Source organism: Ambystoma mexicanum, chromosome 3p (genome assembly GCF_040938575.1).
Source record: "Ambystoma mexicanum isolate Mex_15411 chromosome 3p, UKY_AmexF1_1, whole genome shotgun sequence".
Taxonomy (NCBI): Eukaryota; Metazoa; Chordata; class Amphibia; order Caudata; family Ambystomatidae; genus Ambystoma; species Ambystoma mexicanum.
This window is the reverse complement of record NC_090925.1, coordinates 1,216,421,164-1,216,448,573: the sequence shown is the minus strand read 5'-3', so window position 1 is coordinate 1,216,448,573 and position 27,410 is coordinate 1,216,421,164. Positions and strand designations below refer to the sequence as shown.

Sequence of the window (27,410 nt, the reverse complement as noted above, 5' to 3'; positions counted from 1 at the left end):
TCTTGACCATGTAGAGTTTTACTCTCATTCTATCAATACCTTTCGCGGTCTCCTGCAATGCTGCATTTTAGCACCATTGTTATTTAATTTTTATATCGCTGATATGAATAGCTACATAGCTACCACAAATGCATACTCCTGACCCCGCCCCACTTTGGGTACATTACTGATCCAGTAGGTAGCCTATGCTGATGATTTAGTTCTGTTTGATTATAAATCTTCATGTCCGGTTATCACAGTTCTGCGGGCGCAAATAAAAATAGCTGACCAAATGTTTTTCTATGCTTCAAATGTTAAAATTATTTAAGTCTAAGATGCTTCCTAGTCTCACTTTCTGGGCTGAGACCCTGCCATGGCACATAAAGTGGGAGAAACTGGTTGCCATGCTGTGGTGGTGATGTGTAGCCCTCCTAAAACCTTCTCATCGACCCTAAAAACAGGACAAATCCTCCCTCTACTAAAGATACCCACTCTGGATCCCGACAACCTAGGTAACTATCACCTCATCACCCATCTTCCCTTCCTAGGTAAGATCATCGAGATAGCAATAGCCGCACAACTGCAGTGACACATTAACACCAACAATCTCCTTCAAACCTACCAATCCGGGTTCAGACCCAGATGCGGCATGAAGATAGCAACCACACAGGTGGTCGAAGATGCTCTCAACATCCTTTATGAAGGCCACCCATGTCTCCTGGTTCTACTCAACCTCTCGGCCACTTTCGACACAGTAGACCACCAGGCATTTACGCACACCATATATCAGCACATGGGGATCAGCAACCTTGTGCTACGCTAGTTCAAGTCCTACCTTTCCACCTGCCAGCAGATTGTTCAGATGGACTCCTCTAGATCACCAATGCTACCCGTCACCTGTGGAATAACGCAGGGCTCCATCCTCTCCCCAGTGATCTTCAATCTATACATGGAACCACGGGGTATCCTCCTAGCCCCGACATCACACAGTTATACCTCAAGATCGACTCCATCAAGGACATCCATATCCTCAAAACTTGACTCTTGCTGATCCAGTCTTTGATGTCCAGTGCATACTTGAAGATCAACCCCTCCAAGACTGAATTTCTAATCCTCACCAACAACACTGAAAACCCAGACACACAGACCTGACTATCAACCATGAACTCTGAGGGATTTACACCTGAGCTCACCTCCAGCGCCAGGTCCTCTGGTTCCACATGGACAAACCCCTCTCCTTCAAGACACACATAGCTAAGAAAACTCTGACAGCTGGTATCAGCTCTCCCTGCTGCGAAAGGTCAAGCTTTAGATCCACCATTCAAGCACTGGTCCTGTCCCACCTGGATGGGGGCAATGCACTCCATGGCAATGTAGCCGTGAGTCAGCGGTGTCACTGTCTTCTATGTCTGAAGCCTTCCTCGAAGCTGCTAATATGGGTGCCCCTCTTCGTTTGATTAAACCTCATAGATTGCCCCCTGAACCATGGTTTACTAATCTCCTGAAAGAACAACGCCTCAAACTACGCCAGTCAGAACGTAAATGGCACAGAACATATGGTCCTGCTCTTAAAATTCAATATAAAACACATTCTGCTGCTTACTCAGCTAAAATCAAAGCTGCTGCAATGGCACATTTTACTACTAATATTGAGTCCTCTCTTTCTCAGCCAAGGGCCCTGTTTGCTGCTGTTAAGGATCTTACTTCAGTGGAGAGGCTCATCCCTACTGTCACACCTACTCAGGAGCTTTGTGATGTTCTATCTCACTTCTTTATTTTGAAGATTGATGCTATCAGACAAACCATTGCTCTGGCAGTCACAAGGGCTGGACCCACCGATAACACCACCTCTTTCCCCACTGTCCCTGATCCTACCATTGTTAATACTTGGTCCTTCTTTCCAACTTATACCGAGGAAACCACCCTAACGGCTATTGGAAAAATCAAGTCATGCTCTCCCTTGGATGCTATTCCTTTATGGGTCATGAAAGACATTGCCCCTGATCTGCTATCAGAGATGACCAAAGCTATTAATGACTCCTTTCAAACAGGATCTGTTCCTGGGGAGTTGAAGTGTGCCAGGGTGATCCCTCTTCTGAAAAAACCTACCTTGGACCCTACTATCTCATCTAATGTCCGTCCTATCTTGCTTCTCCCTTTCCTGGCTAAACTTTTAGAATCACTGGTGTGGTGACCCCCCTTCTATCTACCTTTCTAGAGTCTTCCAATTTTCTGGACCCCGTTCAGTCCGGGTTTTGTCCCGGTCGTGGCACGGAGAGTGCCTTGGTCACCGTTTTGTACGATATGACCAGACTGGTGGCTGCATGTGGAGTGGGTGCCCTGAATTTGTTAGATCTATCAGCGGCCTTCGACACTGTCGACCACTCCATCCTGCTATCCCACCTCTCCCAGTTTGGTATATCTGGACAGGTACTAGCTTGGTTCAGTTTGTTCCTTGCGGATCATACTCAGACCCTCTCGATGCCTCCTTTTCTTTCTGCTCCTTGTCACCTCAGTTGTGGCGTGCCCCAAGGCTCTTCCCTGTCGCCTATTTTGTTTAACATCTACATATGGGCCATTGTGCGCCTCATCTGCTCCTTCGGCATCAGGTGCTACTCCTATGCCAACGACACCCAGATACTGATCAGACTAGACCTTGATCAGACTGAGGTGTTGTTGTGCTTGCGGGGGTGCCTTACTGCGGTTGGAGATTGGATGAACCACAATGGGCTCAAACTGAACGGGGACAAGACTGAGGTGATGTGGTGGGTTATCCCCCCCGATCCTACTCTTTGGGTATCCTACTTCTGGCCCTCCTCCCTTGGATCCTTACTGATTCCAGTTAAGAAAGTGAAAAACTTGGGTCTGGTTCTATCTACATCCTTGTCTATGGACCAACAAGTCTCTGCAGTCTGTCAGGCTGGTCATTTTCAGCGGAAAATTCTGAGAAGTGTGTTTCCTCTGATCCCGGCCCCATTGCACCCTCCCGTGGTTGCTGCTATGGTTCTGTCGCGAATAGGCTATTGCAAATCTTTGTATCGAGCCCAACCCAAGGGCTTCATTAAACAGCTGCAGCGGGTGCAAAATTTGGTCGCAAGTGTAGCCACAGGTTCCCCTTTTGGAGTGCACATTTCCCCTGTGCTGTGCAACCTGCACTGGCTCCCTGTGGCTCAACGGGTTGAGTTTAAGACCTTGTGCAATGTACACCGTGCCATTCATGATCAGGGTGCAGAATACCTTCAAGCCAAGTTCATGCGCTATCACCCTACTCATCAGCTTTGCTCAGCCACCTCCGAACAACTGGTTGTTCAAAAGCACAACAGAGACCGGGTTGGCGGCCGGGCCTTTTCTATTGCTGCAGCAGTTTTGTGGAATAATCTCCTACTCATCATAAAGAAAACCCCCAACTATCTGGAATTTAGAAGGCGGGTTAAAACGTACCTATTTGGAATGTCATGGGGCTGTTTCCACCTCTCCTAGCGCCATGTTGCCTTCGGGCGACCGTGCGCTTTATAAGAATCACTAACATAACATAACTCCACAAAGGCCTCCCGTTGTCCTCCCTTGTGCCCCTGAGAAGTGTCCTACACATGCCCGCACACCTCATCCAGGGTGTATGCAGATAAAACCACTTTAATCTGGCCCTCATGGACCTTCACTGCCTCCCACTGCATGCACAAATCACCTTCAAGTCTTGCTGCATCATCTACAAGGCAGTCGCCCTAAAGTCACCAAGCTACCTTGCAGAGAAACTCAGTATTTCCAGTGGACAGCACACCACCATATGCCAGGACACTTTCAGACTTGAAATTCGCCACTGCAAAAAGGAAAAGACCAGAAAACAAGCCTCCTCAGCCTATGCCCCAAGACTATGGAAGATCCTCCCCGTCAGCATCAGACTTTTCCCCACGCTCCTACAATTCAGAAAATAACTCAAGACCCACCTTTTCATGGCATCTCTCTGCCTCAGCACCTTGCCCATCACATCACCCCTCACGCCACCTGACTTGCTGAATGCCGGCAGCCCCTCTCCTCCTCGCCACCTGGTACAGCTGTACCCCTCCACTGTGGCACCCCCCACTGTATTGTATATTTGTTCTGTTACCCCTGAAAAGCACACCATTATGCATCTGTACTTTTGTATACCTCTGTGAAGCACTCTGTTGTGTCTGTATTGTTGTATATCCCTGTAAAACGCTCCGTTGCTTCTCAAAGCCAGGACCATGCTCAACAAATACCACAATAATAATTAAAGTGCCCATACAACCTGTGAGCACTCTGGTGAGAATGGGGAGAAATTGGACATATATGTGCGTGAATCCATACAAATGCTATATGATGGAATGCATGTGTTATCCCTCACGATGGTGTGAAATCAAATTCGTCCCATCTGTAAAGTGGCCATTTCTCGTTTGATTCAGTTTGGAGGTCTGTGATAGAGAGGAGGTTTGTAAGTACGTGGGGAGCGATGATGGAGAGCAGTTCAAATCCACGGAGATGACTGACTGTATGGCTACTCCCAGCATAGCAAACTTCAGAACAACACGTTACCACCCTCATTGCAATGGGTGAATTGCTTGGACAAGGAAGACTTACTATTAGCCTTAGCAAATGGCCTGCTATGGGGTCAAGTGTTATGAGTAATGACTGTAGCTAATCATGGCACCCCCATCCTGCAAAAGAGTATAAACATTTGTGATGATGAGATGAGAAAAAGTGACATGATGACAATGTTTGTCCTCTGTAGGTAAGGGGGTGGATATCGCGTTCTTTTGCTGACAACAGTTTTTACAAAGTAATTTTCTCAGAAATATATAGAGGGGTGGGGGTAAGCGTTTATAAGGGGCAGAAAGGGTGTTGGAGTAGTGATTATAGCATAGGGAAGGGGGGGCTTGGATGGAAGACGCCCTCCAAATTATTTCTGAATAATTGGTGAGTTATTTCGAAGTAATTTCTTCAGAGAAAATGACTTCTAAAAAACTGCTGTTGGCAAAGGGACATGGAACCAAAGGGGTGAGATGAGATACCTTTGGATGAAGATTGCAAAATGTATAGTGCATAAATACCAAACATACACACAAAGACACAATGAAGGGAAGAAAGGCATAAGAGGTAGATCTTTGTCCTCTGGGGAATAAGTAAGGGTCCAAAAGCCATTTCAGGTTTGCATGATTAAGCATGTGTATCTTGCACCATGGGGGGCTGTGCAGCTTGGTCCCCACCATGTAGTTCTGGATGATCGATGACAGAGGAACAAAGGTAGTGTTGTTCATTGTGATATGGAGGAGGGGGGTTCAAGGTGGCTGCATCTAAGGTTATTCACAGGACCATCATGGTGTGTTATCAGGTGGTGAGCCTGCAGATTCATATGGATCCTCAGGTCATGGTGGAAACGCCTGGACATTTGAGATGGGTGGACAATGTAGTACCAGACTTGGGAAACCACCCTGTAGGCTGGATTACTTTGTTGCTGGATAATGTTTCGGCAAAGAGAGCTGGCTGAATACAGTGGGTACTTGTTTTTACACATTTATTTTTTAATTGTTAACACAAATGTGCACTTACCTGTTGAATCTCTTTCATTACCTCTCCTTTTTTTGCAGTGGTCAGGAAAGGTCCCAATGAGAAAGAGGGGTTGACATTTCACACGCCATATTGGTGACTGACAGAGCGGCGAAGTTGGCACGAAGTTGCAATTTTATATGTATCCAGCGTAGTTAATGAGAATGGGATATGTGTTACTTAAGGTTTGTGTTTCAGTTGATATATTTAAGATTTGCACGTGGGCAGCAAGATAAATGTCAAAATCACCAATTAAATATAAATACAATCTGCGTATGGTGTGCCACGAAGCGCCTAGAAGCCGAGCAACGAGGAGCTTCATATATGCACATGCTAGAAAGGAGATTTGTCAGGAAGGAACTATTGTGAAGAGGACGCAGTAGTTTTAAAACATGCATGCACCGACATACATATATGGGGGTCAAGGCATATATGTTAAGGACAGTTTTGGGTACATGGGGACTGTACAAATCTGTAAGCTGTGTGTTTTTCATAGTTTGGCCAGATCCAGCAGCCAGGGCTCTGCACTGTGAACTCTGTGTGACTGAGAAAACTGGTTTTGCAGGGTTTGGGGCCCAAGGGAAGGCAATGAGTAACTGCAACGTTATCAGATGGTCATTTACAGCCAGGTTGGGGTTTTATGACTTGGCAGTATCGCAGAAAGGAGATGCAATTTTTTCAAGTACGTGAGAGCCTGTTTTTCATTGTTCAGATTGGTCAGCCATCTAGTTATGGCTGAGCCATAAACCGGCAGTGAAGTGACACCTAAGGGCAGAGTGACTGATACTTCATGGGTTTCAATAGTTTTCTTAGGTTATGTCATGAATTGGTAGTCATTTAGATTATAATGAAACAAGGACGCCATCAAGTCTGGGTGGGTGAGATAGTTATCATCACTTCAAAGGAAATGTATGTATTATCCCCCTCCCCATATTGTTCAAAGTATCCTTGCAAACCATGTGCAGTCATGTCTGGGTTGAGAAGGTCCCAGGATTGCTTTTGAATAGGTTCTGAACAATCATGTGAGTGGGTGGTTTGTAACAAAATATATGGGAGTGTTTTAACTGTTGCAAAACTGTATAAAAGGTGTCAACCTGTGTGGTTCAGGGAGACTCGGCTTAGTTTGACTCTACATCGTCATCTAGCCCCTCCCTGCCAATTGTACAATAAACTTGCTTTATGTACAAATATGCACTCGCTTCTTAAGTGGTGGGCCTACTTTGGGTTAAGGTGATTAGAGGCCGATGCACACACGTTCCTTCTCCCATTCCCATGTTGTAATTGCTGTGGACATTTTGATCAATTTAGCGTGGGCATGTGTTATACAATGTATTGCCGCTCCTGCCAACATTCAAGACTTACGGGTCAATGTTCTGCGGAATCTGTGTGGCAATTGAAAAAGGGCTTTGTGATATTTTTAAACATCATTTGGGACCTCCATCTTGGGGTCCTTTGTTGTATGCAGAATAAAGCCTTTTGACTTACCCGATTGTCTCTTCCTTATCCCAACAAGCTTGCAAGTCATAAATAAGCTATGCAAATATGGAAAAAATAAAGTCTGCAGTTTAATGCGTTTGCGATTCCTCTCTCCCTGCTAAGTGGAGGCGAAACCAGGTTTCTGGAAAGCCCCCCTCCCTCCAGTCGTGGGATATTATTATTTATGCTCTCCTTATATTAGACATTCAATTCCTCCAGGATCCATTCAACAACCCAGAGAGGTTCTTGTCCGGCTGTACGGTCATCTGCCAACATTTCAAAGCTAATTTGTCTGAGGAGTTTACCCACACAGCTATCATTCATTTGTGGGTCTGCCTTTTGTTACATAACGGGTCCTCTATACTCAGGTCTCTACCTATCTTCATCACTTCTCTCTGTTATGGATTCTATTTCTCTGCCCATCATACTAAACACTCTCCTATTCTTATTCTTCTTGACTTATCTGCAGCCTTTAATACAGTTAGTTGATCATTCTTTAGTTTGAGCTACTTTCTCTGTTTCTTAGGCTGGCACACTTTCTGACACTATTCCCCTGCTGTACATTGTTGCTTAAGATTCTGTACTTCCCTTCTCTTTTCTCCCTACATCTCTCTGTTTATTTTGATTGTTATGTTGTTCAGCCTATCTTGCTACTTCAATGTCCACGACTCGCACATTTTTATTTCCTTTCCTACGTTTTCTGATGCTCTTCACTCTACTATTTGTGCTTGTCTTGTGGTTATTCAATCTTGGATGCATTCATATTTTCGTCACTGAAATACACCTAAGGCTGAAAAATTGCATTTCCCTGCTTCATCTATCTCTGCTAGTTCTTTTCCTTCTTTTATTTCCTTTCCACCCTCCTCTATTCCCCTCCATCAATCTGTACGGAACCTTGAAGTCATCTTTGATTCCCCCCTCTCTTCCCAAGACCACATTTCTAAAATATCTGGTTCCCGCCACTATCCTCTTTATAATATTCGCAAAGCTCACCCTTTTCCTCCTTTCCAGGCAACTAAACTCCTGATCTCCTCTTTCGTTCTATCACTCTTGGAATATTGCTCAGCCTTACTAATTGATCTTCCCCAATATCGGGCCTCATTACGACCCAGGCGGTAAGTTACCGCCTGTGCCGTGACTTTACCACCATGGCGTAAACTACGTTTACGCCATGGTGGTAGGTGGACTTACCGCCCCATTCCGAGGTCGGCGGGGCGGTAAGTCCCCAATCCCCATTTACCCTTCCCCATTCCCATTTTTGCCCCATAGGGCATAATGGGAGTGGGGAAGGCGTTAATTACGCCACCGTAAATTACGGTGGCGTAATTAACTCCATGGTCCCTTAGCGCCATGGATTTTAACACCTGCTAAAAGCAGGTGTTAAATCCGCCATGGCGCTAAGGGACCTCGTACTCAGGCGGTAAGGGTCGGCGCTGTTTACGCCGCTGTAAACCCCTTACCGCCTGAGTCGTAATGAGGCCCATCGTCTTTCTTCCTTAAGATCGATCTTTAACACTGCCATATGCATTCTTTTGTGTCTTTTTTCAAGTGCATCTATTGCTTCTTCACTGCAATACATCTCCTGGCTTAACTTTGATTCCCATCTGCTTTTTAATTTCTCACGTATTGGGCCTCATTACGACCCCGGCGCTAAACCATGGTGCTATTAGCACCATGGTCCATGCCGGTGTCCGCCATGGCGGAATGGGGAATTACCACCCCATTACAAGGTTGGCGGGGCAGTAATTCCCCATGCCGCCATGGCCCTTCCCCATTCCCATTTTTGCCCCATAGGGCTCAATGGGAATGGGGAAGGCGCTAAGTACGGTACCGCAAATTGGGGCACCGTACTTAGCACCAAGGTCCCTTTGCGGCACCCTACTTTAACGGCTGATAAAACCAGCCGTTAAGGTCGGGTCCCGCCAAGGGACCTCGTAATTAGGCGCTAATAGGTTAACGGCGCCGCAGCCTTTTACAGCACCGTTAACCCATTAGCGCCTGGGTCGTAAATAGGCCCATAGTCTTTAAATGTCTTCATGGCCTGGCTCCTCCTTACCCTTCTTCTTTTTTCCCATTTATATCCCTAGACGCTCTTTACATTCTGAATCCCTGCACCTTTTATCTGTTCCTAAGCCTACCTCTGCGTTCATTTTCATTATAAGCATCAAAATACTGGAATTCTATACCTCTTTGCATGTGGTCCTTAACCACGCTTTCCTCCTTTCGGACTTCCCATAAATCGTATATCTTAACACTAAATCATTGATCCTTGTAAATTGTTCAACCTAATTTGTACCATTTGATTTCAGTTTTGTTAATCGCTTTGGTGTAAAGCGCTACACACATTAATACATAAATACAACAATCCCAAGGCCAGGACAGCAGTGCCACCTGCTGCGAGGAATGGATAACCACAGTGCTGACAGTGACCAAAGGCCGGGTACTGATGTCACAGAAAATCAACGAAGGGGGGAAATGTAACACTCTGCTTGCCAGGAACAGCTAGCTCCCACTGGAAACACACATATTCAATTAAAACACACAGGCTGCTGCTAGCCTGGAAGTATGCAAGAGGCTAGAGAAAGTTGGTTTTTGATAGGAAAACAGAAGAAGGCTAGCTTTACCAGATGACTCAAAAAGTGGAGGTTATGAAGAAATATCCCACTTTTGTAGATACTTCAATTGATCTTGCCCTTTGACCTTCATTCCCAGTCTGAAGGAAGAGCTGTGGATAGGTCTAAAACTTTGTCCTGGTGTAATCGAAAATATGGGAGTAGGGTGGATGAACCCAGGAAAGAGCGTAAATGACAAAATATTTTGGTGTCGTGATTTTACGGGGCACTTTATGGTTTGGTGCCACAGATGGCAGAAAGTGAGATAGACAGTGGAAGAAAGCATTGGGATTACTGGGTTCCATTCTGGTTGAGGCTATGAGGATCAGGATGGGACTAATCGCTATTTTACCTCTCTTCAGCAGCAATCTTTGCATACAGTTGGCTCATGATATTTAGATGACATGATGTATGACTCTGTATGGGAGGAATGCATTAGAGCTAAAAAGATAAAGCTTCTGTCTTAAAACGTGATAGTTTTAATTATGTGAATGGTCCAATCTGGCAAAAGATTATCATTAACGACAAAAAATATGGTGGGGTTGCCAACATAAGAAGATCTCAAGAGGCTAATTAATGCAACATTATTGAAGAATAAAGGGGTACAGAATAAAGGGTTCACACGTATGAAATCCATCCTGGACGGAGATTCGGATCCCGTGATGAAAAGGGAATGTTTATTAGTGATGATAATAATTGAATTCCATGCATTGTCATGGGAAACAATGCAGAGAAGCACATGCTGTAATAAATGTAAAGTTCTTGTTGGAATACAGACTGCACTGTTCCCCCAGCCCACCTGTTGAATGGAAAGGCAGACATACTTGAAGCCAGCATATCCTACTGTTGATGTGCCCAAAACTAAAGAGAAATATGTGTTTCTAATGCAGGAGAGGAGGAGTGCTACGATTTGTGTGTTGTTATTTTTTAGAGTAGCAACCAGCAGAAAACAATGTAAAGATGTTCACGTGATGTATACGTTTTAAAGATGTTTTTATTTGTTAAACAATTTGATAAAGCGATTTTTGTTCTGTGGGTGGAATCAGTGCTTGGAGTATGTATAATTCATGATTATAATGATTTGTCATTGCACTGTGAAGGTGAAAGCTGGGCAATAAAAACACATATCATTATTCTAATCTTGTATCTAAAACTATTTGAGACCAACGCATTCAAAAATATGATAAATGAAATCATTCCTCCAAATTAAGATATATTTTCATAATTCCTTGCATGCGTTCTAATTTTCTGCAACAAGTATGGCCTAATTTGGTGGTCTATTGTTATTTCTACTTATAATTAAGGAATTCAGTGTGTACTTTGAGCATGAAAAGCTTTACACCCATAAAGGAATTGTGGAAAGTAAAGTATATTCCATGTGTTAATGGTGGGTTTCAGTATTTTTAACCTTCATATTTTCGAAGCCTCCAAAACTGACATCAAACCAATGCTTCCAAAAACACTGATTTACCATTCCGAAGAAGGGAGCATTATTCACCTCTTTCACACCCTAGTGTCCATTTGTGCCCAAACCTATTGTTAGACACTGCCCTGGCATGCATCATTGCCCATTACCTCTGCTCATCAATAGTCAGTCGTGTTCTCTCTCGCGGGCAACCTGCCAGCTTCCATTCATTGGACAAACCTGCTCCCTGGCGTGGTGCCTCCCTGCTACACACTTCTAAATGCCACTCTCTGGAACTCACAGGCACCCTGCCACTCTTCTTGCCCCCACTCCTTTTGCTGCCCACTGCACCTAACCTCTTACTTTACCCACCCTCCTTTCAATATTCTGCTCTTCTTTACTGCTTTCCTAAGCAGGAACAATGCAGGTATTAGGCTGGAGACCCAGGCATTAACCTGAATTCACATTACATTTTTTATATCACAATAGCCAGTGTTGAGTCAAATGCGTGGAATAGATGCACTGGTGGTATAGTGTTACTGCATAGTGAATGCCTTAATAGCACTGGTGGTTGGTACATTTTTTCATTGGAGGAGAGCAAATGTTTTCCCTGAATATGCGAGAGCAAGTGAGTGAATTGGCGGAGCCCAAACAACCAAAGGGTGTTTAGTGGTGTTCCCCCCTAAGACATGTTTTAAATAACGGTTTAAAATGGGTAATTTTAGGTCACTTTCTGTAAAAAATTGGTAAAAAGCCAAACAGTTTGCAATTGATGCACAGGAGCATTTCCCAGCGCATTTTCATGATGCCTAGGGCATGGTCTCCAGGTGCTCAGGTGGATCTGAAAGGCAAGGGGGTTGGGAAGGTTAGTGGGTTGAGAGAAAAGGACAGGTGAGCATTGATGTGCTGTTGGTAGCTTCAGTTTGGAAAAACAGGTCACTGTGTGCTGGTATGATTTGAGAGATTGGCATTTGTGAGTTGTTTGAGAATGTGCCTATGTGTTTTGGGTGTTTTGGAGAGATGGAAGAGCGTTTGTAGTTTTGGTGTTTCGTGTCTGAGGTTTGTGTCAAGTCGGTTATGTAATGATGTCAATATGCTGAGTGAAAAGGGTTAGAGAGTTATTAGTAGGGTTGGGTTGGGGCTGTTTGGGTTTATTGCGATGGGTTGGGCATTTTGCTTAGTCTTGTTCCTGGTGTGATTCATGAGTGACATTTGAGTGGTCCAGTCACGTGGAGTTCTCTTGAGTTGTGGTGGGTGGATTATTTGTCACTCCAGAATTTTCTCTAGCTCTGAGTGTTAGAGAGACATATTTTGAACAATTTCCTGAACTTGAGGTGATCCTCTGTTGTTCGTATTTCCTTTGGGAGCGAGTTCCAGAGTTTCACTGCTATGCAGGTAAATGCCGATCCCCAAAACTTGTGTTTTGAGTATTGTGTGTGTTTGAGGCTGATGTCGTTTCTGGATCTTAGTGTTCGTGTTGATTTGTAGATGGTGATTTTCTCCTGCATACATTCCGCTCCTTGGACGTGGATCGCTCTGTGTGTTGTGCAGAGCGTTTTTTGAAGAAGATTTGTTTTTTGACTGGCAGCCAATGCAACGTTCTCAGTGCTGGTGTGATGTGTTCCCTTCTTGTGAGTTTAAGGAGTAGTCTTGCAGCTGCACTCTGTGTTCATTGTGGCTTCCTCAACAGGAATTCTGGCATTCCAATTTAGATGCTGTTGGCGTAGGCTATTCTTGACATGATGAGAGAGATGATGGCATGTGCGAAGGAGAAGAAGGGAAGTATTTTCTTTATTGTGTGTAGGTGGAAGAAGCATTTCTTTACTACTTTGTTTACTTGGGGTTCTAGTGTTAGCTCGTTGTCCAGTAGGATTCCAAGTTTTTTGACCAACTTGGACGGTTCTGCCAAGTTGCCTAGTCCGGTGGGCCATGGAATGTGCTAGTTGTTTGCCTCGTCGGTGGGTGCAATCTTGATTTCGTTTTCTCCGGGTTGAGTTTAAGGCTGTTGGTGCTCATCTATTGATTTCGTTCCATGAGACAGTTGGTTATTGTTGGGTTTTGCTTTTCATTGGCAAAGATTGTATAGAAAATGTGGGTATGGTCTGCATAGTTGTAGCAGGTGAGGCCATGAGGTTGATCAGTGGAGTCATGTAAATGTGAAAGAGTAACAGTGAAAGCAATGAGCCCTGTGCGACTCCACATGTTGTTTCTGAGGTAATGATTTGAATGGCTCTAGCCAGATTGTTTCTGTTCTTTCGGTCAGGAAGCATTTTATCCAGAGCAGAGCTGTGTTGCCGAGCCCAATGTTTTCTAGTATTTTGGTGAGAGGTCATGGTTGACAGTGCAGAGTTAGCGTTGGAGCCTGCATTGGTCTTCAGGTCATCCCAGATAGATAGTAGTAGAGTTTCTGTTCCTCTCGAGGGTCTGAAGCCTACTTGTGCCAGATCGAGCAGCTGGTTGTTTTCCACGTATTCCATGATTTGCTTGTAGATGTAGCTTTCTAGTAGCATTTCCAGGTATGGCATATTTGAAATAGCTCAGTAGTTGGTAAGGTCTTCCACATTTCTAGAGGTATCTTGAAGGAGTGGTTTGATATAGGCCGATTTGAACACTTGTAGCACTGATCTTGTTGCTCGAGAGAGGTTGAAGAGGTTGAGGAAGTACTCTGCCGGTGTTTGCAAGATGGCTTTGTAGACATCTGGTGGGCATGGATCTGCTGGGGAACCCGTTCTGTTGCTTTTCCTCACCAGGTTGCGGAATTTATCTGTTGAGATAGGTGGGAAAAGGGTTAATCTGGTTGTTGGCTCCAGTGTTGGCTGGTTGAGGTGGTCTACAGGACTTTTTGCTTGCTTTGTATGATTAGCTGAATGTTAGGGGTTTTGTTCTTAATGTGGTCGGCGAAGTCATTTTGTGTTAGGAGAGGGAGTTTTGTGTTGTTGCATATAGCATCTCGTTTATGATCTTCAACATTTCTTTCTGGGTGTTGTCTGCTTTTGCGATCCGTTCATTTCGGCTTTGTATAGTCTAATCTGTCTTTGGTATGCAGTTTTTATTGTTGGTCATAGTTTTTTCTCTGTTATCTTTCTAGTTTAGTGTTTGTTTTTTACAGTGCTTTGAGATGGCTCGTGAACCATCTTGCCATTGTATTCTTTCTTGATGAATAGAAAGGTTTTTCCAGTGCAATATCATCTACTGTTTTCGGGATCCATTTTAGGATTTCATCGGTCCTTTCTTCTTTGCTCTTTGCATTTATGTCGGTGAGTGATGGTTTTGTGGCTTCCAGTTTGATGTTTAGAACTATACTGTTGATGGTTCTCCAATTTCTTTTCCGGGGTTGGTGGCTTATTAGGTAGAGTGTCATGTGTCCTTGATGGTGGTTGGATCACAAAGGGTATAATGAGGTGGTTGTTGCAGAGAATTTGCATTGTTGGTGCGGTTGTGACAAGGTTTGTGTTACCAAAGATTACATCTATTGTGTGGCCAACTTGCTCCTTTCACCATTTGTATTAGATGCATTGTCGCTAATTGATTGTTTAGTGTCTTGGGTGAGTTGATGTTCTCTTCTTCGAACCAGATGTTGAAGTCTCCAAGAATGATCAGGTGGGCGTACTTAATGGCCATGTTGGTGACGGTTTCTACCAAAGTGTTTACAAAGGTAGGGTCATAGGTTAGCATCCTGTAGACGAGTATAAACATAATCCTATGTCCTGTCCTCTTTCCTCCAAACTGTATAGGTGTCCCTCGCTAGGGAAGGGAACAGGATCTTTTTCACCAGAAAAAACGTCTTTCCCCTTTAAATTTAGTTGCGTGAAGCCCCCAGGAGCAGGCGCTCCCTTGACTCCACCCTCTGGTGCCACACCGTAGTCCTCTTTTCCATGTCGAAGGGAGTGGACCTGCCTCACCAGTGCTGTGGTTGAGGCCTTTGTTTGGATAGTAATTCCACACGTGCAAAGTCTTCCCCTAAGGGATTTGTTCCCATAATTAAATGTTTTATTTCTTTTTTCAATATCCCCTTGGATTTCAAGTTACAGCGTACTCCAGTTCCTCACCCCTCTCCAGTGCATGTCAGCTGCAATGGGTTTCAGTAGGTGCCCGGCCTGCGATGGTTCTTTTCCTTCCTCCGACCCGCACACGCTCTGCCTCCAGTGCCTTTGCAAAGACCATGGCTGGGAGGGTTGTTCAGCGTGCAATGCCCTTACACCCCGCTCACTGAAGAACCGTTTGGCGAGGTGGAAAGAGCTACTTGCCAGGTCTTCAACGGAGCACATTAAGGAGTACGTCAGGAGGAAAACAAAAAAGGTGAGTATCTTGTTCTCTAAAGCCTTCTGCGGGAACCGGCCTAGAGGGAGGGACCTAGTAGGCTCTGTTAACTAAGCGATCAGACAAACAGGTGGAGGCCAAAGCTGGTACATCCACGGTCTCGCAAGCAGCACGTGGGGCGGCAACCAACAAAATGGCAGCGCAGCCAGACAAAATGGCAGCACGTTCAGAAGCGCTGAATGGCAGTGAACCACAGACAGGATTTCAGGCAATGGGTGGAATGGTCCCCCATGACCACTCAGCAGGTCACTTGGTGCACCTCCAACCTAACCTCATCTGGGCAGGTGCGCTTCACTGAGGCAGGCTATGCACTGGGCAGGCACAGTGCAGGGATAACTCAGCTGCACCTGTCAGTCCCTCAGGCTGTACCCATAGAGGAGCATGCCTCACCAGTATGCAAGGAAATCGCCACAAATGGGTTACATCCTCAAGGGAATTATTCAAGATATGATCCCGCCTGTGCGCCTGCAGGCACCAGTTCCAGTGCAGCCATCTCCAATACCTTTGCCGACTCCAAGCATGGTTGTCACCTTATCCCATCCCACAGAGGCCCGGCCTAGCCAAGCAGCACGGCCCTCTAGCCAACCTCCTGTGGCCCCCAGCCAGTGGATCCCCTAGGTACGCCGCCTGCGACCGCCAGGTACCCACAGGGCACTGGGTACCAGCCAGACAGGGATGATGAGGAGGAACAGGAAACCTCCTCCTCCACAAGGGCCTTTTGCGACAGATTGGTCGGACTTGTGGAATACCTCAGCATCCCTCAGCCACAAAAGGAGCAGCCAGAGCCAGGGGTTCTACCAGAGTTTTTGACTATCCGTTCAGCCACAAGGTTGGGTATCCCGCTCCAAAAAGATGTGGAGGCCCTAGCGAAGAAGCGTTGGACAAAGCCACATTTTACGCAGCCAACCAACAAGAGGTTGGATGTAAAATACAAGCAGGCAGAAAGTGACTCTCTCCTCCTGTCTGTGCATCTGCAACCGCATTCGTCGGTCATTGCGGCAGCGTCCATGTATGCAAAACCTCAGACATTCACCACATCAACGTGCACTTCAGCCCTCCTAGGCAAGGAAGAGAAGGCCCTGGAGGCCTATGGAAAAAAGGGTATCAGGTAATATTATACCCATAAATATGGTTGCCATACATAATGTTGCCGGGAAAAGGTTGTGGCGATATTATATATGGTGATCATATATATATGGGGTCTCGTGGAGCAGGGGTTGCGGGGGTGTCCCCTGCTCTCCTTGAGAAAAAAAAAGGTTTTGGGGGTTGTAGGGGTGTTCCCTGCAGGTTTAATGTAATAATGCCCTGTTTTTCTGAGACTTTTTTGCCAGGCGTCATTTTTGCAGGGACATTATTACATGGAACCGAAAAAAGGTATACTCTAACTCTTCTCTCCACCTATGGCAAGCCAACATAGATGCTATGCTGGCGGCCGCGAATCAGAGGCTGTGGAGGGAAATTGCAGAATTCCTCCCGGATCTGCCTCTGCACAGACATGCCGGTTTGGCAGAAGCTAAAATGATGGCACAGGATTTAATGGCCCAGATTGATACAGCCATAGGGCCATCTGTGTGGCTACATATATGAGGCAGTCGGCGTGGCTCAAGGCCACCAGGTTCAACCCAGATGTGCAAGACCCCATCCTCGACCTCCCCTTTGAAGCCAGGGGCTTATTCCACTCTTCCACCGATGAAGAGTTGGACAAGAAAAAGAACAGCTCTCAGACAACAAAATCTCTGTCTAGTCTCGCAAAACCGGTACCCAAGAGTTTTGGACAGGGGTCGTACCTTTGGCGGCTTTGGATTCTTCCAGGACCGCTCCTCTAGACAGCCCAACAGGTCCCCCAGTCAATATAGGCGCAAACAACAACAAAAATCACATAATGGCTTCTTCAAGTCCTCCTCCGAGGCACCAGCCTCAGAGGAAAAGGAGCAGTGACGGGGTCATTAAGATCCACAGTTCTCTGATGGGGGGCATGATTGTTCGCCACATTCAGTCCTGGTGGACACGGTTCGCAGATCCTTGGATACTCTCAGTGGTATCTCAGGGCTTCCCCCTTCCCATATCACAAATCCCCCTTCTACGCCCCTCACAGATTGGGACGTAATCTCTCCTTGCAGATATCAGCTCTCTTATAGAGTGCAAGGCAGTAGAGGAAGTCGCTCCCTCGCAGAGAGGCTTGGGATATTTCTCTTGCATATTTGCAATACAGAAGAAGAACCAGCAGGCCTGCGAGTGGTCCTAGATCTGTCCTTCCTAAACCTGTACTGACCCCTCCAAAGGTTCAAGATGATTACGCCAGCACTGATAGCAGAGTCTCTGTGTGGGGGAGACTGGACATGCTCCCTGGATCTGAAGGGTGCATACCTACACGTCCCAATATGCCAACACCATCACTACTTCATACAGTTTCGAGTCATGGGGGGTCATTACGAGTTTGGAGGTAGCCATGGTGCTATTAGCGCCATGGCTGCCTCCAAACTCGTGTCTGGGTCCGGGGTCTTTGAATGGGGACATTCCAACCTTGGAGGATCCGGTTAGTCCCCATATATATATATCAATATACCCATCCCCATTCGAGCCCCCATAGGGCTCAATGGGAATGGGGAGGGAGCTAATAACGGGCCCGTTATTAGCTCCCTGGTCCCTTAGCGGCTCCCGCTAAGGGCGGCTGGTAAAACCAGCCGTCCTTAGCGGGGCCCCGCTAAGGGACCTCGGAATGCGGCAGTAAGGGGTTAATGGCACCGGCATCCTTACTGGCGCCATTAACACCTTACCGCCGCACTCGGAATGAGGCCCATGGGCTCTCACATCAAATACAAGGTCCTTCGGTTTGGGCTAAATTCAGCCCAAGGGTGTTTACAAGGCTCATTAATGCAGTGGCAGTGCTACTCAGGTCGGAGGGCCACCATGTGCACCCATATCTCGACAACTAGTTGGTTTGCACGGAATCACCAGTTGGGGTCGAGAACACAGCATCCAGGTTAATGCATACTCTCTACGAACTGGGGTTCTCCATCAACCTCAAGAAGTCTCAGCTCCAGCCTACTCAATCCTTGGCCTTCCTGGGTCTTCAATGGGATGTGAAGGCACAGATGACATTCCCCATCACGGACAAGGTTCTGGCGATCAGGGCAGCAACAGGCCATTTCCTCAGCAGGTTGGTGACCTCTGCAAGGTGCTACCAGCATCTGCTAGGGATCATTGCAGTATGCTTCCTGGCTGTGCCGCATGCCAGACTCAAAATGAGGAGGTTGCAGTTGCATTGTTCAGCCTAATTTAACCAGAAAGCTGGTTCTCATGTAGCACCGATCACCATCCCAACGCACCAACACCAGGACCTACTACGGTGGAGGATGAATGCCAATCTTTTGGTTGGCAGACCATTGTGACAGCCCCGGCCGGCATACACCATTAAGACGGGCTCCTCCCTAGAGGGGTGGGGAGTTACCAGGAACGGCTCATCAACTGGCTCTAAAAGCTTTGCTTCCGGTTATCTGCAACAGCCCAGTCTGCATTCAGATAGACAGCTCTACCTGCATGTACTACCTCAACAAATAGGGGGGTACCAGGTCACCGCCCCTGTGCAGGGTCACCATCTAAATATGGGAATGGGCCATAGCCAATAACATATGGATCTCTGCAATCCACCTTCCAGGCGAGTCCAGCCTAGAAGCGGACAGAGTCAGCAGACTGTGGGTTGACAACTACGAGTGATAGCTGAATGAGTGGGTCCTGAGGGAGATCTTCAGCAAGTGGGGGCAACCAGGTAATTCTATTTGCTACCAAGCACAACAAGAGGTGTCAACAGTTTGCATCACGCATGGAACAGGGCAGAGGCTCACTGGGGGATGCTCTTCAGCTTCAGTGGGATGGGATGTGGGCTTATGCATTCCCTCCAACCCTGCTAATCCACAAGGTCATCTGCAAGGTCATAGAGCCACATCAACTATGCCTCATTTTGATAGTGCCACAGTGGCCTGCCAGACCATGGTTCTCAGAACTCTTGCGACTGGCAATTCAGCCAGCAGTCCCCCTCTCAGTGGGGGCGGATCCACTGTTATCTCAGCAGAGATTGGGGGGCAGTAGTACACCACTTTCCAGAGAAAATAGCCCTAGCAGTCTGGTTCCTGAGCACTTAACATTGCAGCACCTCCACTTGTCGTAGGGCAACCTCGAGATCATTCAAAAGGCAAGAAGCACCTCCACCAAGGAAAGAGACGTAGATCCATTGTGTTGCACCGTTTATCAGGTGCTGTCCTTCTCTGCACATCTGGCACAGTCTGGGGTTCAGGTTGATACGTGCCGTATCTAGCTGATAGGCCATAAGTGCGTACAAAAACTCAGGCGTTATATTTTCTCTACCTCCAACCCAGTGGTCAAAAGGCATCTGGCAGAATAAACCAGGCTGTACCCACCTGTTAGATGCCCTCACCTGGTCTGGGATCTCAATGTGGTGCTCAGCACCGTGGTGCATAAACCATTTGAGCCAATGGCATCTCTAGATATCAAACTGGTCACTATCAAGATAGCCCTCCTGGTGGGCCTTACCTTGGTGTGCAGGATTAGTGAGATTCAGGCCCTTGTGGCATCAGAACCATATAGTACTTTCCATTGGGACAAGGTGATGCTCCGGGCACACCCTTTGTTTCTGCCAAAGGTGGTGTCAGCATTTCACCTCAAAGAAGAAATAGTCCTGACAACTTTCTTGCCGAATCTGGAAGAAGAGGCGGTAAAGGTGCTACACTGTCTCGACGTCAGTGCAGCTTTGAAATTCTACCTGGACAAGATGAAAGGTTTCCGCAAGTCAGATGTCTTGTTCATCAGATTCGGTGGTTCAAAACCAGGATATCAGGATTCTAAAGCCTCATTAGCTAGGTGGATGGTCATGGCAATCCAAGAAGCCTACAAGGAGCAGCGCATGAAATCACCAGCAAACATGTACGCTTATGCGTTAAGAGCCATGGCAAACAATCAGCAGGACAGCCAGCATCTTTCTGCAAGCATTACTGCTTAGATGCCAGTGCTAGATCAGACGTAGCCTTCTGGCAAGCGGTCCTGAGAAACTTTTTTTTCTTAGGGACTTCAACATCTCTCCTCCCGGGGTTTCAATCAGTGGTGATAACCCATGCAATATGGAGGAAAGGGGATGGGATGTAGGAGTGATTACAATTCACCGTAGTGACTAACGTACTCCTAGTCCATTGTCCCCTTTCCTCCATACTTCCCACCATCCTTCCCCCTAAATGAGCAGGGTTATTAGGCAAATTAATGCAGCGAACGCTTCAAAGGGGACTGAGGTGTGGCGCCGGTGGGTGGAGGGAAAGGAGCGCATGCTTCCCGGGCCGTGCATCTGCGTGCAAATACATTTAAAGGGAAAAGATGTTTTTTCTGGTGAAAAAGTTTCTGTTCCCATCCCTAGCGAAGAACGCACATACAGTATGGAGAAAAGGGGACTGTGGACTAGGAGTACGTTCGTCACTACAATGAGTAGCCTGTAATTTATATTGGTTTGAGGGTCTGAGGTTAGGTGTATGTTGAACAATTTACAATTTGTGATGTTTAATGGTTCTGCTATTGTTGCTATTTTTAGGTGGTCCTTGTATGCTGCGGTGAGTCCTCCTCCTCTTTTTCCTTGTCTGCTGGCTTGCTTGAGATTGAAGTTGTTGCATATGCAGTCATGCACTATGACCTTCTAGTTTTGTGATAGCCAGATTTCAGGGATGACTAGGATGCATATCAGATTGTAGATTTCTCTTGTGTGTTTGGCAATCGATCTGGCTTTGACTAGATTGCAGTTTATCTTTGTGATTTTTGTCATCCATTTGGTCTTTGGCTGTGTCTTTTGGTGGCAATGTTGGTGTTGTTCATTATTACTGGATGATTGCATGCTTGTTTGAGTCTGTGGGGGCTGATTCTTCATTGAGTAGTTCAGTCAGGTTCCATATTCGGTTTATCTCTTCTTTGTGGTTGTCTCTCTGTCGATGTTGATGGTGCCAATGGTTTTGCCAGTGTTTGGTGATGTACAGCTTGGTGGTGTTGGTTCCTTCAGGTTGGTTTCTGTTAGTTTCACGTCTTTCTCCTTGGTGTTCTTTTATCCTGTTAATGTCCTTGAGGTTCTTTGGCATCATTGGCTGCCGGAGTGGGTGGTGGGTTGTCTTATAGGGTGTTGGGAAGGCCGATTTTGATCTTGTTTCAGCTTATTGGATTTTTTCTGTCGGGCGAGCTGTTTGATTCCTTGGTGTGCATTTATTTTCAGGTGTGGTGTTCCGAGAATGTTCCATTTTGTTTGTTCTGCTTTGGTTGTTCCTGCTTTGGTTGTTCCATCGGTGTTTCCTGGTGTGTGGCATGTTGTACTGGGTTCTGTTCTGAGAAGGCTTTTATTTTAGGCAGCGGGGCTTGTCATGGGTTGGACTATTCTGCACACTGGGAAATCCATTGGGTAGTAAACTACCAGTATCGGGCTCCCCGTGGCAAGGGCCTCCCTATGGTGATCTCTTGTGGCCTGTGGTTGTATCTTTGCATGTGGAGTGTCTATCCTAGTGGCTTCTGGCAGTTGTGTAGTTGTATGTGTATTTGTATCATGTTCACAGTTATGAATGCCTCCCTATGGTACCCTTTGGTTTGACCTTCCCTTGTGGGGACCTGTAGTTTTGTAGTTGTAGTTGTGTTGGGTTCACAGTGGCGAAAGCCTCCATGTGGTTCCCTGTGGTTTGATTTCCCTAGTGGGTTCCTGTGAGGTTGTCTCCTTTTTTAGGCTCTTCTATTGCTATTGGGTTCGGCAATGTCGAATGCCTCCCTGTGGTTGCCAGTGGTGTCCTGTGATTAGTGCTTCCTTTGTGGGGTCCTGTGTGGCTGTCTCTCTTTGTGGGGTCCGGTGGTTTTTGTCATGTCCGGTTAACAGAGGGTGATGGCCTTCCTGTGGCAATTTATGGTTTTATAGTTGTGGTTGTGTCGGTTTTGTGGTTCTCTCCTTGTAGGATCTCATGGTTTTGTTGTATGCGGTTCACAGAGGAGGTAATCTATGGTCATGGTATGGTTTTATAGTTGTTGTATCAGTTTCACGATGAGGAGGCCCTTGCTTCCTTTTAGTGACCTGTGGTTTCCTGTTGTTAGTTCTTTCCTTGTGGTATTCTGTATGGCTGTCTCCTTTAGTGGGCTCTAATAGGTTTGTACTTGTCTCGAGTTCCACCATCGTGAAAGCCTCCTTATAGTAACCTGTGGTTATTTCTTCCCTTGTTGGTCCTGTGTGCCTGTCTCAACTTATGGGGCCATGTAGTTTTTAGTTGGTTCGGTTCACAGAGCTTTTTGCCTTCCTGTGGGGGCTGGGTTCTTAATGGTTACTAGCTGTTGCCAATCTTACATTCGAATTGTTCTGTGAGAGGAAACGCTGTGGGAGGAAGTGCACTTCAATGTGGTGTAGCCCACTGCTACTAGATTCAGTGGTACCTTACCGTATTCAGTTCTCTGTCGTCCTGGCTCTCCCTCCTACACAACTGGTTGGGAACGCCTACATCCGCAGGCGGGCCAGAAAAGCTGGCTGAAAAAGATAGCTGTCACTTTAGGAGTTTAGAAGGGCACGGGAATACGTCATGCATGCGCCCCTCCACGCGCCGGTCCGACACCTTACTCTTACTTCACCAACGGTCCACACCCAGTTCCTGTTTTTTCACCTATTTTTGCTGCGCTGCAAATCCCTTTTATGGGTGTTCCTTTGGCTGTCCATCCCTTTTCTCCTAGTGATTGTTTTTTTTATTTTATTTGTGGTGCCCCCCTCTACTTATGCTTTATGCGACAGGCTTCAAGCAGTGCAACCTGTTCCTGAAGCATTTTTCAGTGGCCGATCCCCACCATGCCTGCGTCCGCTCTCTGGGTATGCATCACCCAGTGACTACCTGCATATTTTGCTGTGGAATTCACCTGAGGTCTCTGAAAACTTGCCTTCTCTCCATGTCCGAGCTGGGACCGGTACTGAAGGTGACCGAGGACTTCTTTCGGGAACAGGAGGGAGCCCGATATTGGTACGAGACGGACTATACCTTCAGGTGAGGTCCTAGTTTCGGCATCGGCTGTTGGTACCCAAGGGATGACCGGTACAGGAAAAGTTATTTACTCTGGATAAAATAACAACGGTACTGGAAAAATCTTCTGTTGCCTCGGTACACCGAAAAGGCAAGGGTACGTGCAAAGAGGCTCACGCCTCGGGTTCATTCAGTCCATTCCGATTTTCCTGTATCGGACAAAGCCAAGTCGGCTTCTACACATAGAACTTTGGTACTGAAAGAAAAGGTTTTACCCTAAACTACTGCAGTTGAGCTTGCAAGCTCCTCAGTATTGAGGAAATCTCATACGTCCTCTCATAAGAGGTATAAGCACTCTCATTCAAGAGCTAGCCTGATACCAAATTCTCAGCGAAAACACAAATGGAAGAAATCTCCCGTGGCTTCTGTCTTGGGCTCGGCTCATTGGGGAAAAACTCATTCCGATCCCCACATCTCTAAGGCCCTAGATAATAAATACAAGGTGCCAAGGGTGAACCCTGCATTCTCGTGGGAATTCTTCCAGCTCAATCAACATTAGTCTCTGCTGACACGCATATCTGCCTGCCTCCTCCCTTCACCAGGATATCCAGGAGAAGGTGCTTGACCTTCCATTCGATGGCAAGATGTTGTTTGACCCATCTACAGTTGAGGTCCTACAGAAATGTAAGGCCAGTGTCACAGCAGCTAAAACTCTCAGCTCCATCTCAGTGAAGCAACCAAATCACCAAAACTCCAAGCCATTTAAACCATGTGCACAAGGCAACAGTGGTTCCTCCACTTCTGCTCAATTGTACTACTATTCCAAGAAGAGACGGTATAGACCCAAGAATTAATCATCCCCATCCTCTGCCTCTAATTCTGTCCAGGAGCAGAAGAAGTCTATTTGACTTTCCCCCGGGCATGTACTTACCTTCCGCTCCAACCATCATCCTGGAGCATACATCCGCGGTAACAGCAAGGCTTTCCAACTTCCTCCATTTTTGGAAAACCGTTACTCAAGAGGAATGGGTTGTCTAACTTCTCATGTAACATTTTTATGTTACCCTTTCTACAATTAATGGCTAGTGGCAGTGGTTTACTTTTTCCTACCATTGTGTGTTTTTACGGCGGGCTGCTTTTGCAGCTGCAGTATAGCACCCATGGGTGCCCATTTTGTCGAAATGGCCCAGTCTTCTTTTTTTGACATTTCTTGTTGGAAAAGCCCTTCTTGAGATGTATTCTGCACGCCGAACCAGGTTTGGTCTCTTTATTCATTTTGTCTTTGGTGGGATTCACTGGTGAAGCCTGTCTCTGGCTCCATTGTGTCTGGCAGGGCAGGAAGCAAGGAAGGTGCCCGCAACTCCCTGTGCTTAGTCTCCTTGGTTACAGGAATGCACCCAAAAATGATTGGCCAGCTGGCTGTCCTTGGAGGACAGCCACCCTGCTGTGTGACAGCTAGGCTGCAAATGAATGGGAATGACTTGCATACAAAGCAAGGTCTTTTGCAAGGAGGACAGAGTCGACCACTGGACCAAGGAGCCGAAGAAAGAAACTGGAAGAGAAGCTTGCTGCAACTCGGTTTGCCTGGGGTAGCCCTGCTGCAGTGCTGAAGGTCCTATTTTGACATCAACTATAGAAGCCCGGAAAGGACGACTTCTCCCCTTGGGTTGATAGGACCAATCGACCCCAAGACAAACTCGACTGAAACCCCTCTCTCTGCTGGCTGTACTTCCATGGCTGCTGCAGGAACTGAGTGTCATGGGACAGGAACACCCGAATCAAGTGCATCGTTTTTAAGCCTGGCCTGAGGTCCATGAAGATCCTACGGACTCTCTCGAAGCAGGGCTGACCAGGCCTGAGCCACCTAAACAGAGTGCTGGACCCCAGAAGCAAGGAAAGTCCACAAGGTGTCCAAGAATCACAGTGGTGCTATTTGAGAGTAGCTGAAATCGCGAAGTGCCGCAGACCTTCAAATCGTAGTGCAGGAGTCCCCAGAGGTCCTCCCTCTTGTCCCCGTGACTGAGGCCCAGGAACAACAGGATCTGCAGGAACTAAAACAGGAACAGAAACCAGCTGGAACCATTTTGTCAGACCTAAGGTACTTTGAACTAAGGGGTACTTACCTCTTGTGTGTGTAGCTTGCTTGCTCTCAGTTGAGGCTTGCATTGGGTGCATGTGGCAGAGTTGCTTGCAGCTTTGCCTTTCACAAGCCTCCCAGTCTGTGGTCCAACAGTGATTTCTTTTTACAACAAAACTCTCTTTAACATTGTCTAAGACTTTTACCTACCTTCAATAAGTGCCTCAGCTCCCCTAGACTTTTTTTTCAAGTGACATTGGCTGTCCTGGCTCCCAGAAGACTCTTCTAAACCTCTGACTTTGTATTTAACTATCCCTCTGCAAAGTCATAGATACCTTACTTGTATAACTGGGAAAGGGTTAATTTACATTGCATTGTGCAGTTCAAAAGTGCTTAGCTGTTTGAGAAACTTGTTGACCATTGTTTCCTTCCCTAACCTTTTACCTTTTGCCACAACTTCAGTATTACCATTTAAATGTGAAAAGTGATATATTAATGTCCACATTGTCCTAACTATTGAAGTCACCTCAGGGTGTAGGAATATATGTTTGCCATCCCAAAAGGGTATCTACTTACTTTATTGAACTGAAGGAGTGTAGTTTGAAGTGTATTTTTATTGTTGCCAATTGCTCGCTTCTAAAGAAGGCTTATTTTAAAACGGACTGTTAATTTAATAAATTATTATTTAATCAAGAAACCTTGAGTATAAGTGTTATTTGAATACTTGTCATTGTGAATCTCTATGTTGCAACCTTACAGCTCACATTTACCCCTCATGAGATAAGCATGGCTGCTCAGTCACTCTACCAACTTGTGTAGTACAGGCCTATACCAAAGGTTGGGTTGCCTATTGCCAAGAGGACAAGGCTGGTGTAGTCTCCCACAGGGTTGCCTAACACTCTCAGACACACACATTCATACAAAATACAATATCTCTCATTCAACTGTGCATTCATACATCATTCAACTACTTACATGCACGCATACATAAAAATAAATGCCAGCGTGCATATGCTATACAAACACTTTTCATAAACATAAATTACTACACTTACATGCTTGCACCCTGAGCACTCAACGCCACAGAGGGCCCACCCGTCCTCTCTACAGCGTGAACATGCTGACTGACAGGCGAGGACTTTTCTCCTGTCAACATGCTGACTGACAGGCGAGGACTTTTCTCCTGTCAGTCGGCATGTGTATGTTGTTAGCGCAGTAATGGCAGGCGGCGGGGCCAGTCTTCCTACGCCATGCCGGCCTCTCATTGTTGTGAGGTACGTTTGTTGCAGAGCGTAAAGGGCTCTGCATTACAAAAGAAAAATAAATAATGTGAAGCTGGGGAATGTGCTCCTGCTCAGATGCAGGCATCACAGTCCCTGTGTAAAAAAGGCACACCGGTGGACTGTGCTGCCTGCCAAGCAACCGAGGGAACAGTGCCCCGTCCCTAGGGAGGACCCGCCACTGCTTCATAGCAACATAGAAATACATTTGTTAAGACTAAAGAAGTTACACCATAGATAGGTGTGGTAAAATGGTTACTGTTGTCATTAATATTTGATGTTCCCTTTTGAAAATATGGAAGGAGATAGGGGTACGCAGAAATAAAAACATTTTATCACCGTAATCTCAGCAAACAGTGAGGTTTTTTGGGTCGGAACACAAACAATACATACAACATACAGTATCAGCACAGTATTATTATAATTAATATTATTGCTATAGTTATTAACATTATTATTGTTATTATTGCTAACAATAATAATGTTAATTATGTTAATAATGTTAATTATTAATTAATTAATGTTAATTAATTAGTTAATTAATGTTAATTATGATTAATGTAATCATATTACTTTTTCATGCAGATTGTTAGGAAAAATAATTGTGTTAAATAACACAGATGTCTTTGTTATATTAATGCATGTGTTAAAACACTATATTTGCAACATGCCTCTTTT

At 46.0% G+C, this 27,410-nt stretch overlaps 1 protein-coding gene across 2 annotated transcripts in view; it reads left to right on the top strand.

Annotated features, from left to right (window-relative positions):
- Window positions 1-27,410, top strand: part of ADAMTS2 (ADAM metallopeptidase with thrombospondin type 1 motif 2) — a 2,237,498-nt gene that overhangs the window by 1,295,089 nt on the left and 914,999 nt on the right. The window lies entirely within an intron of this gene.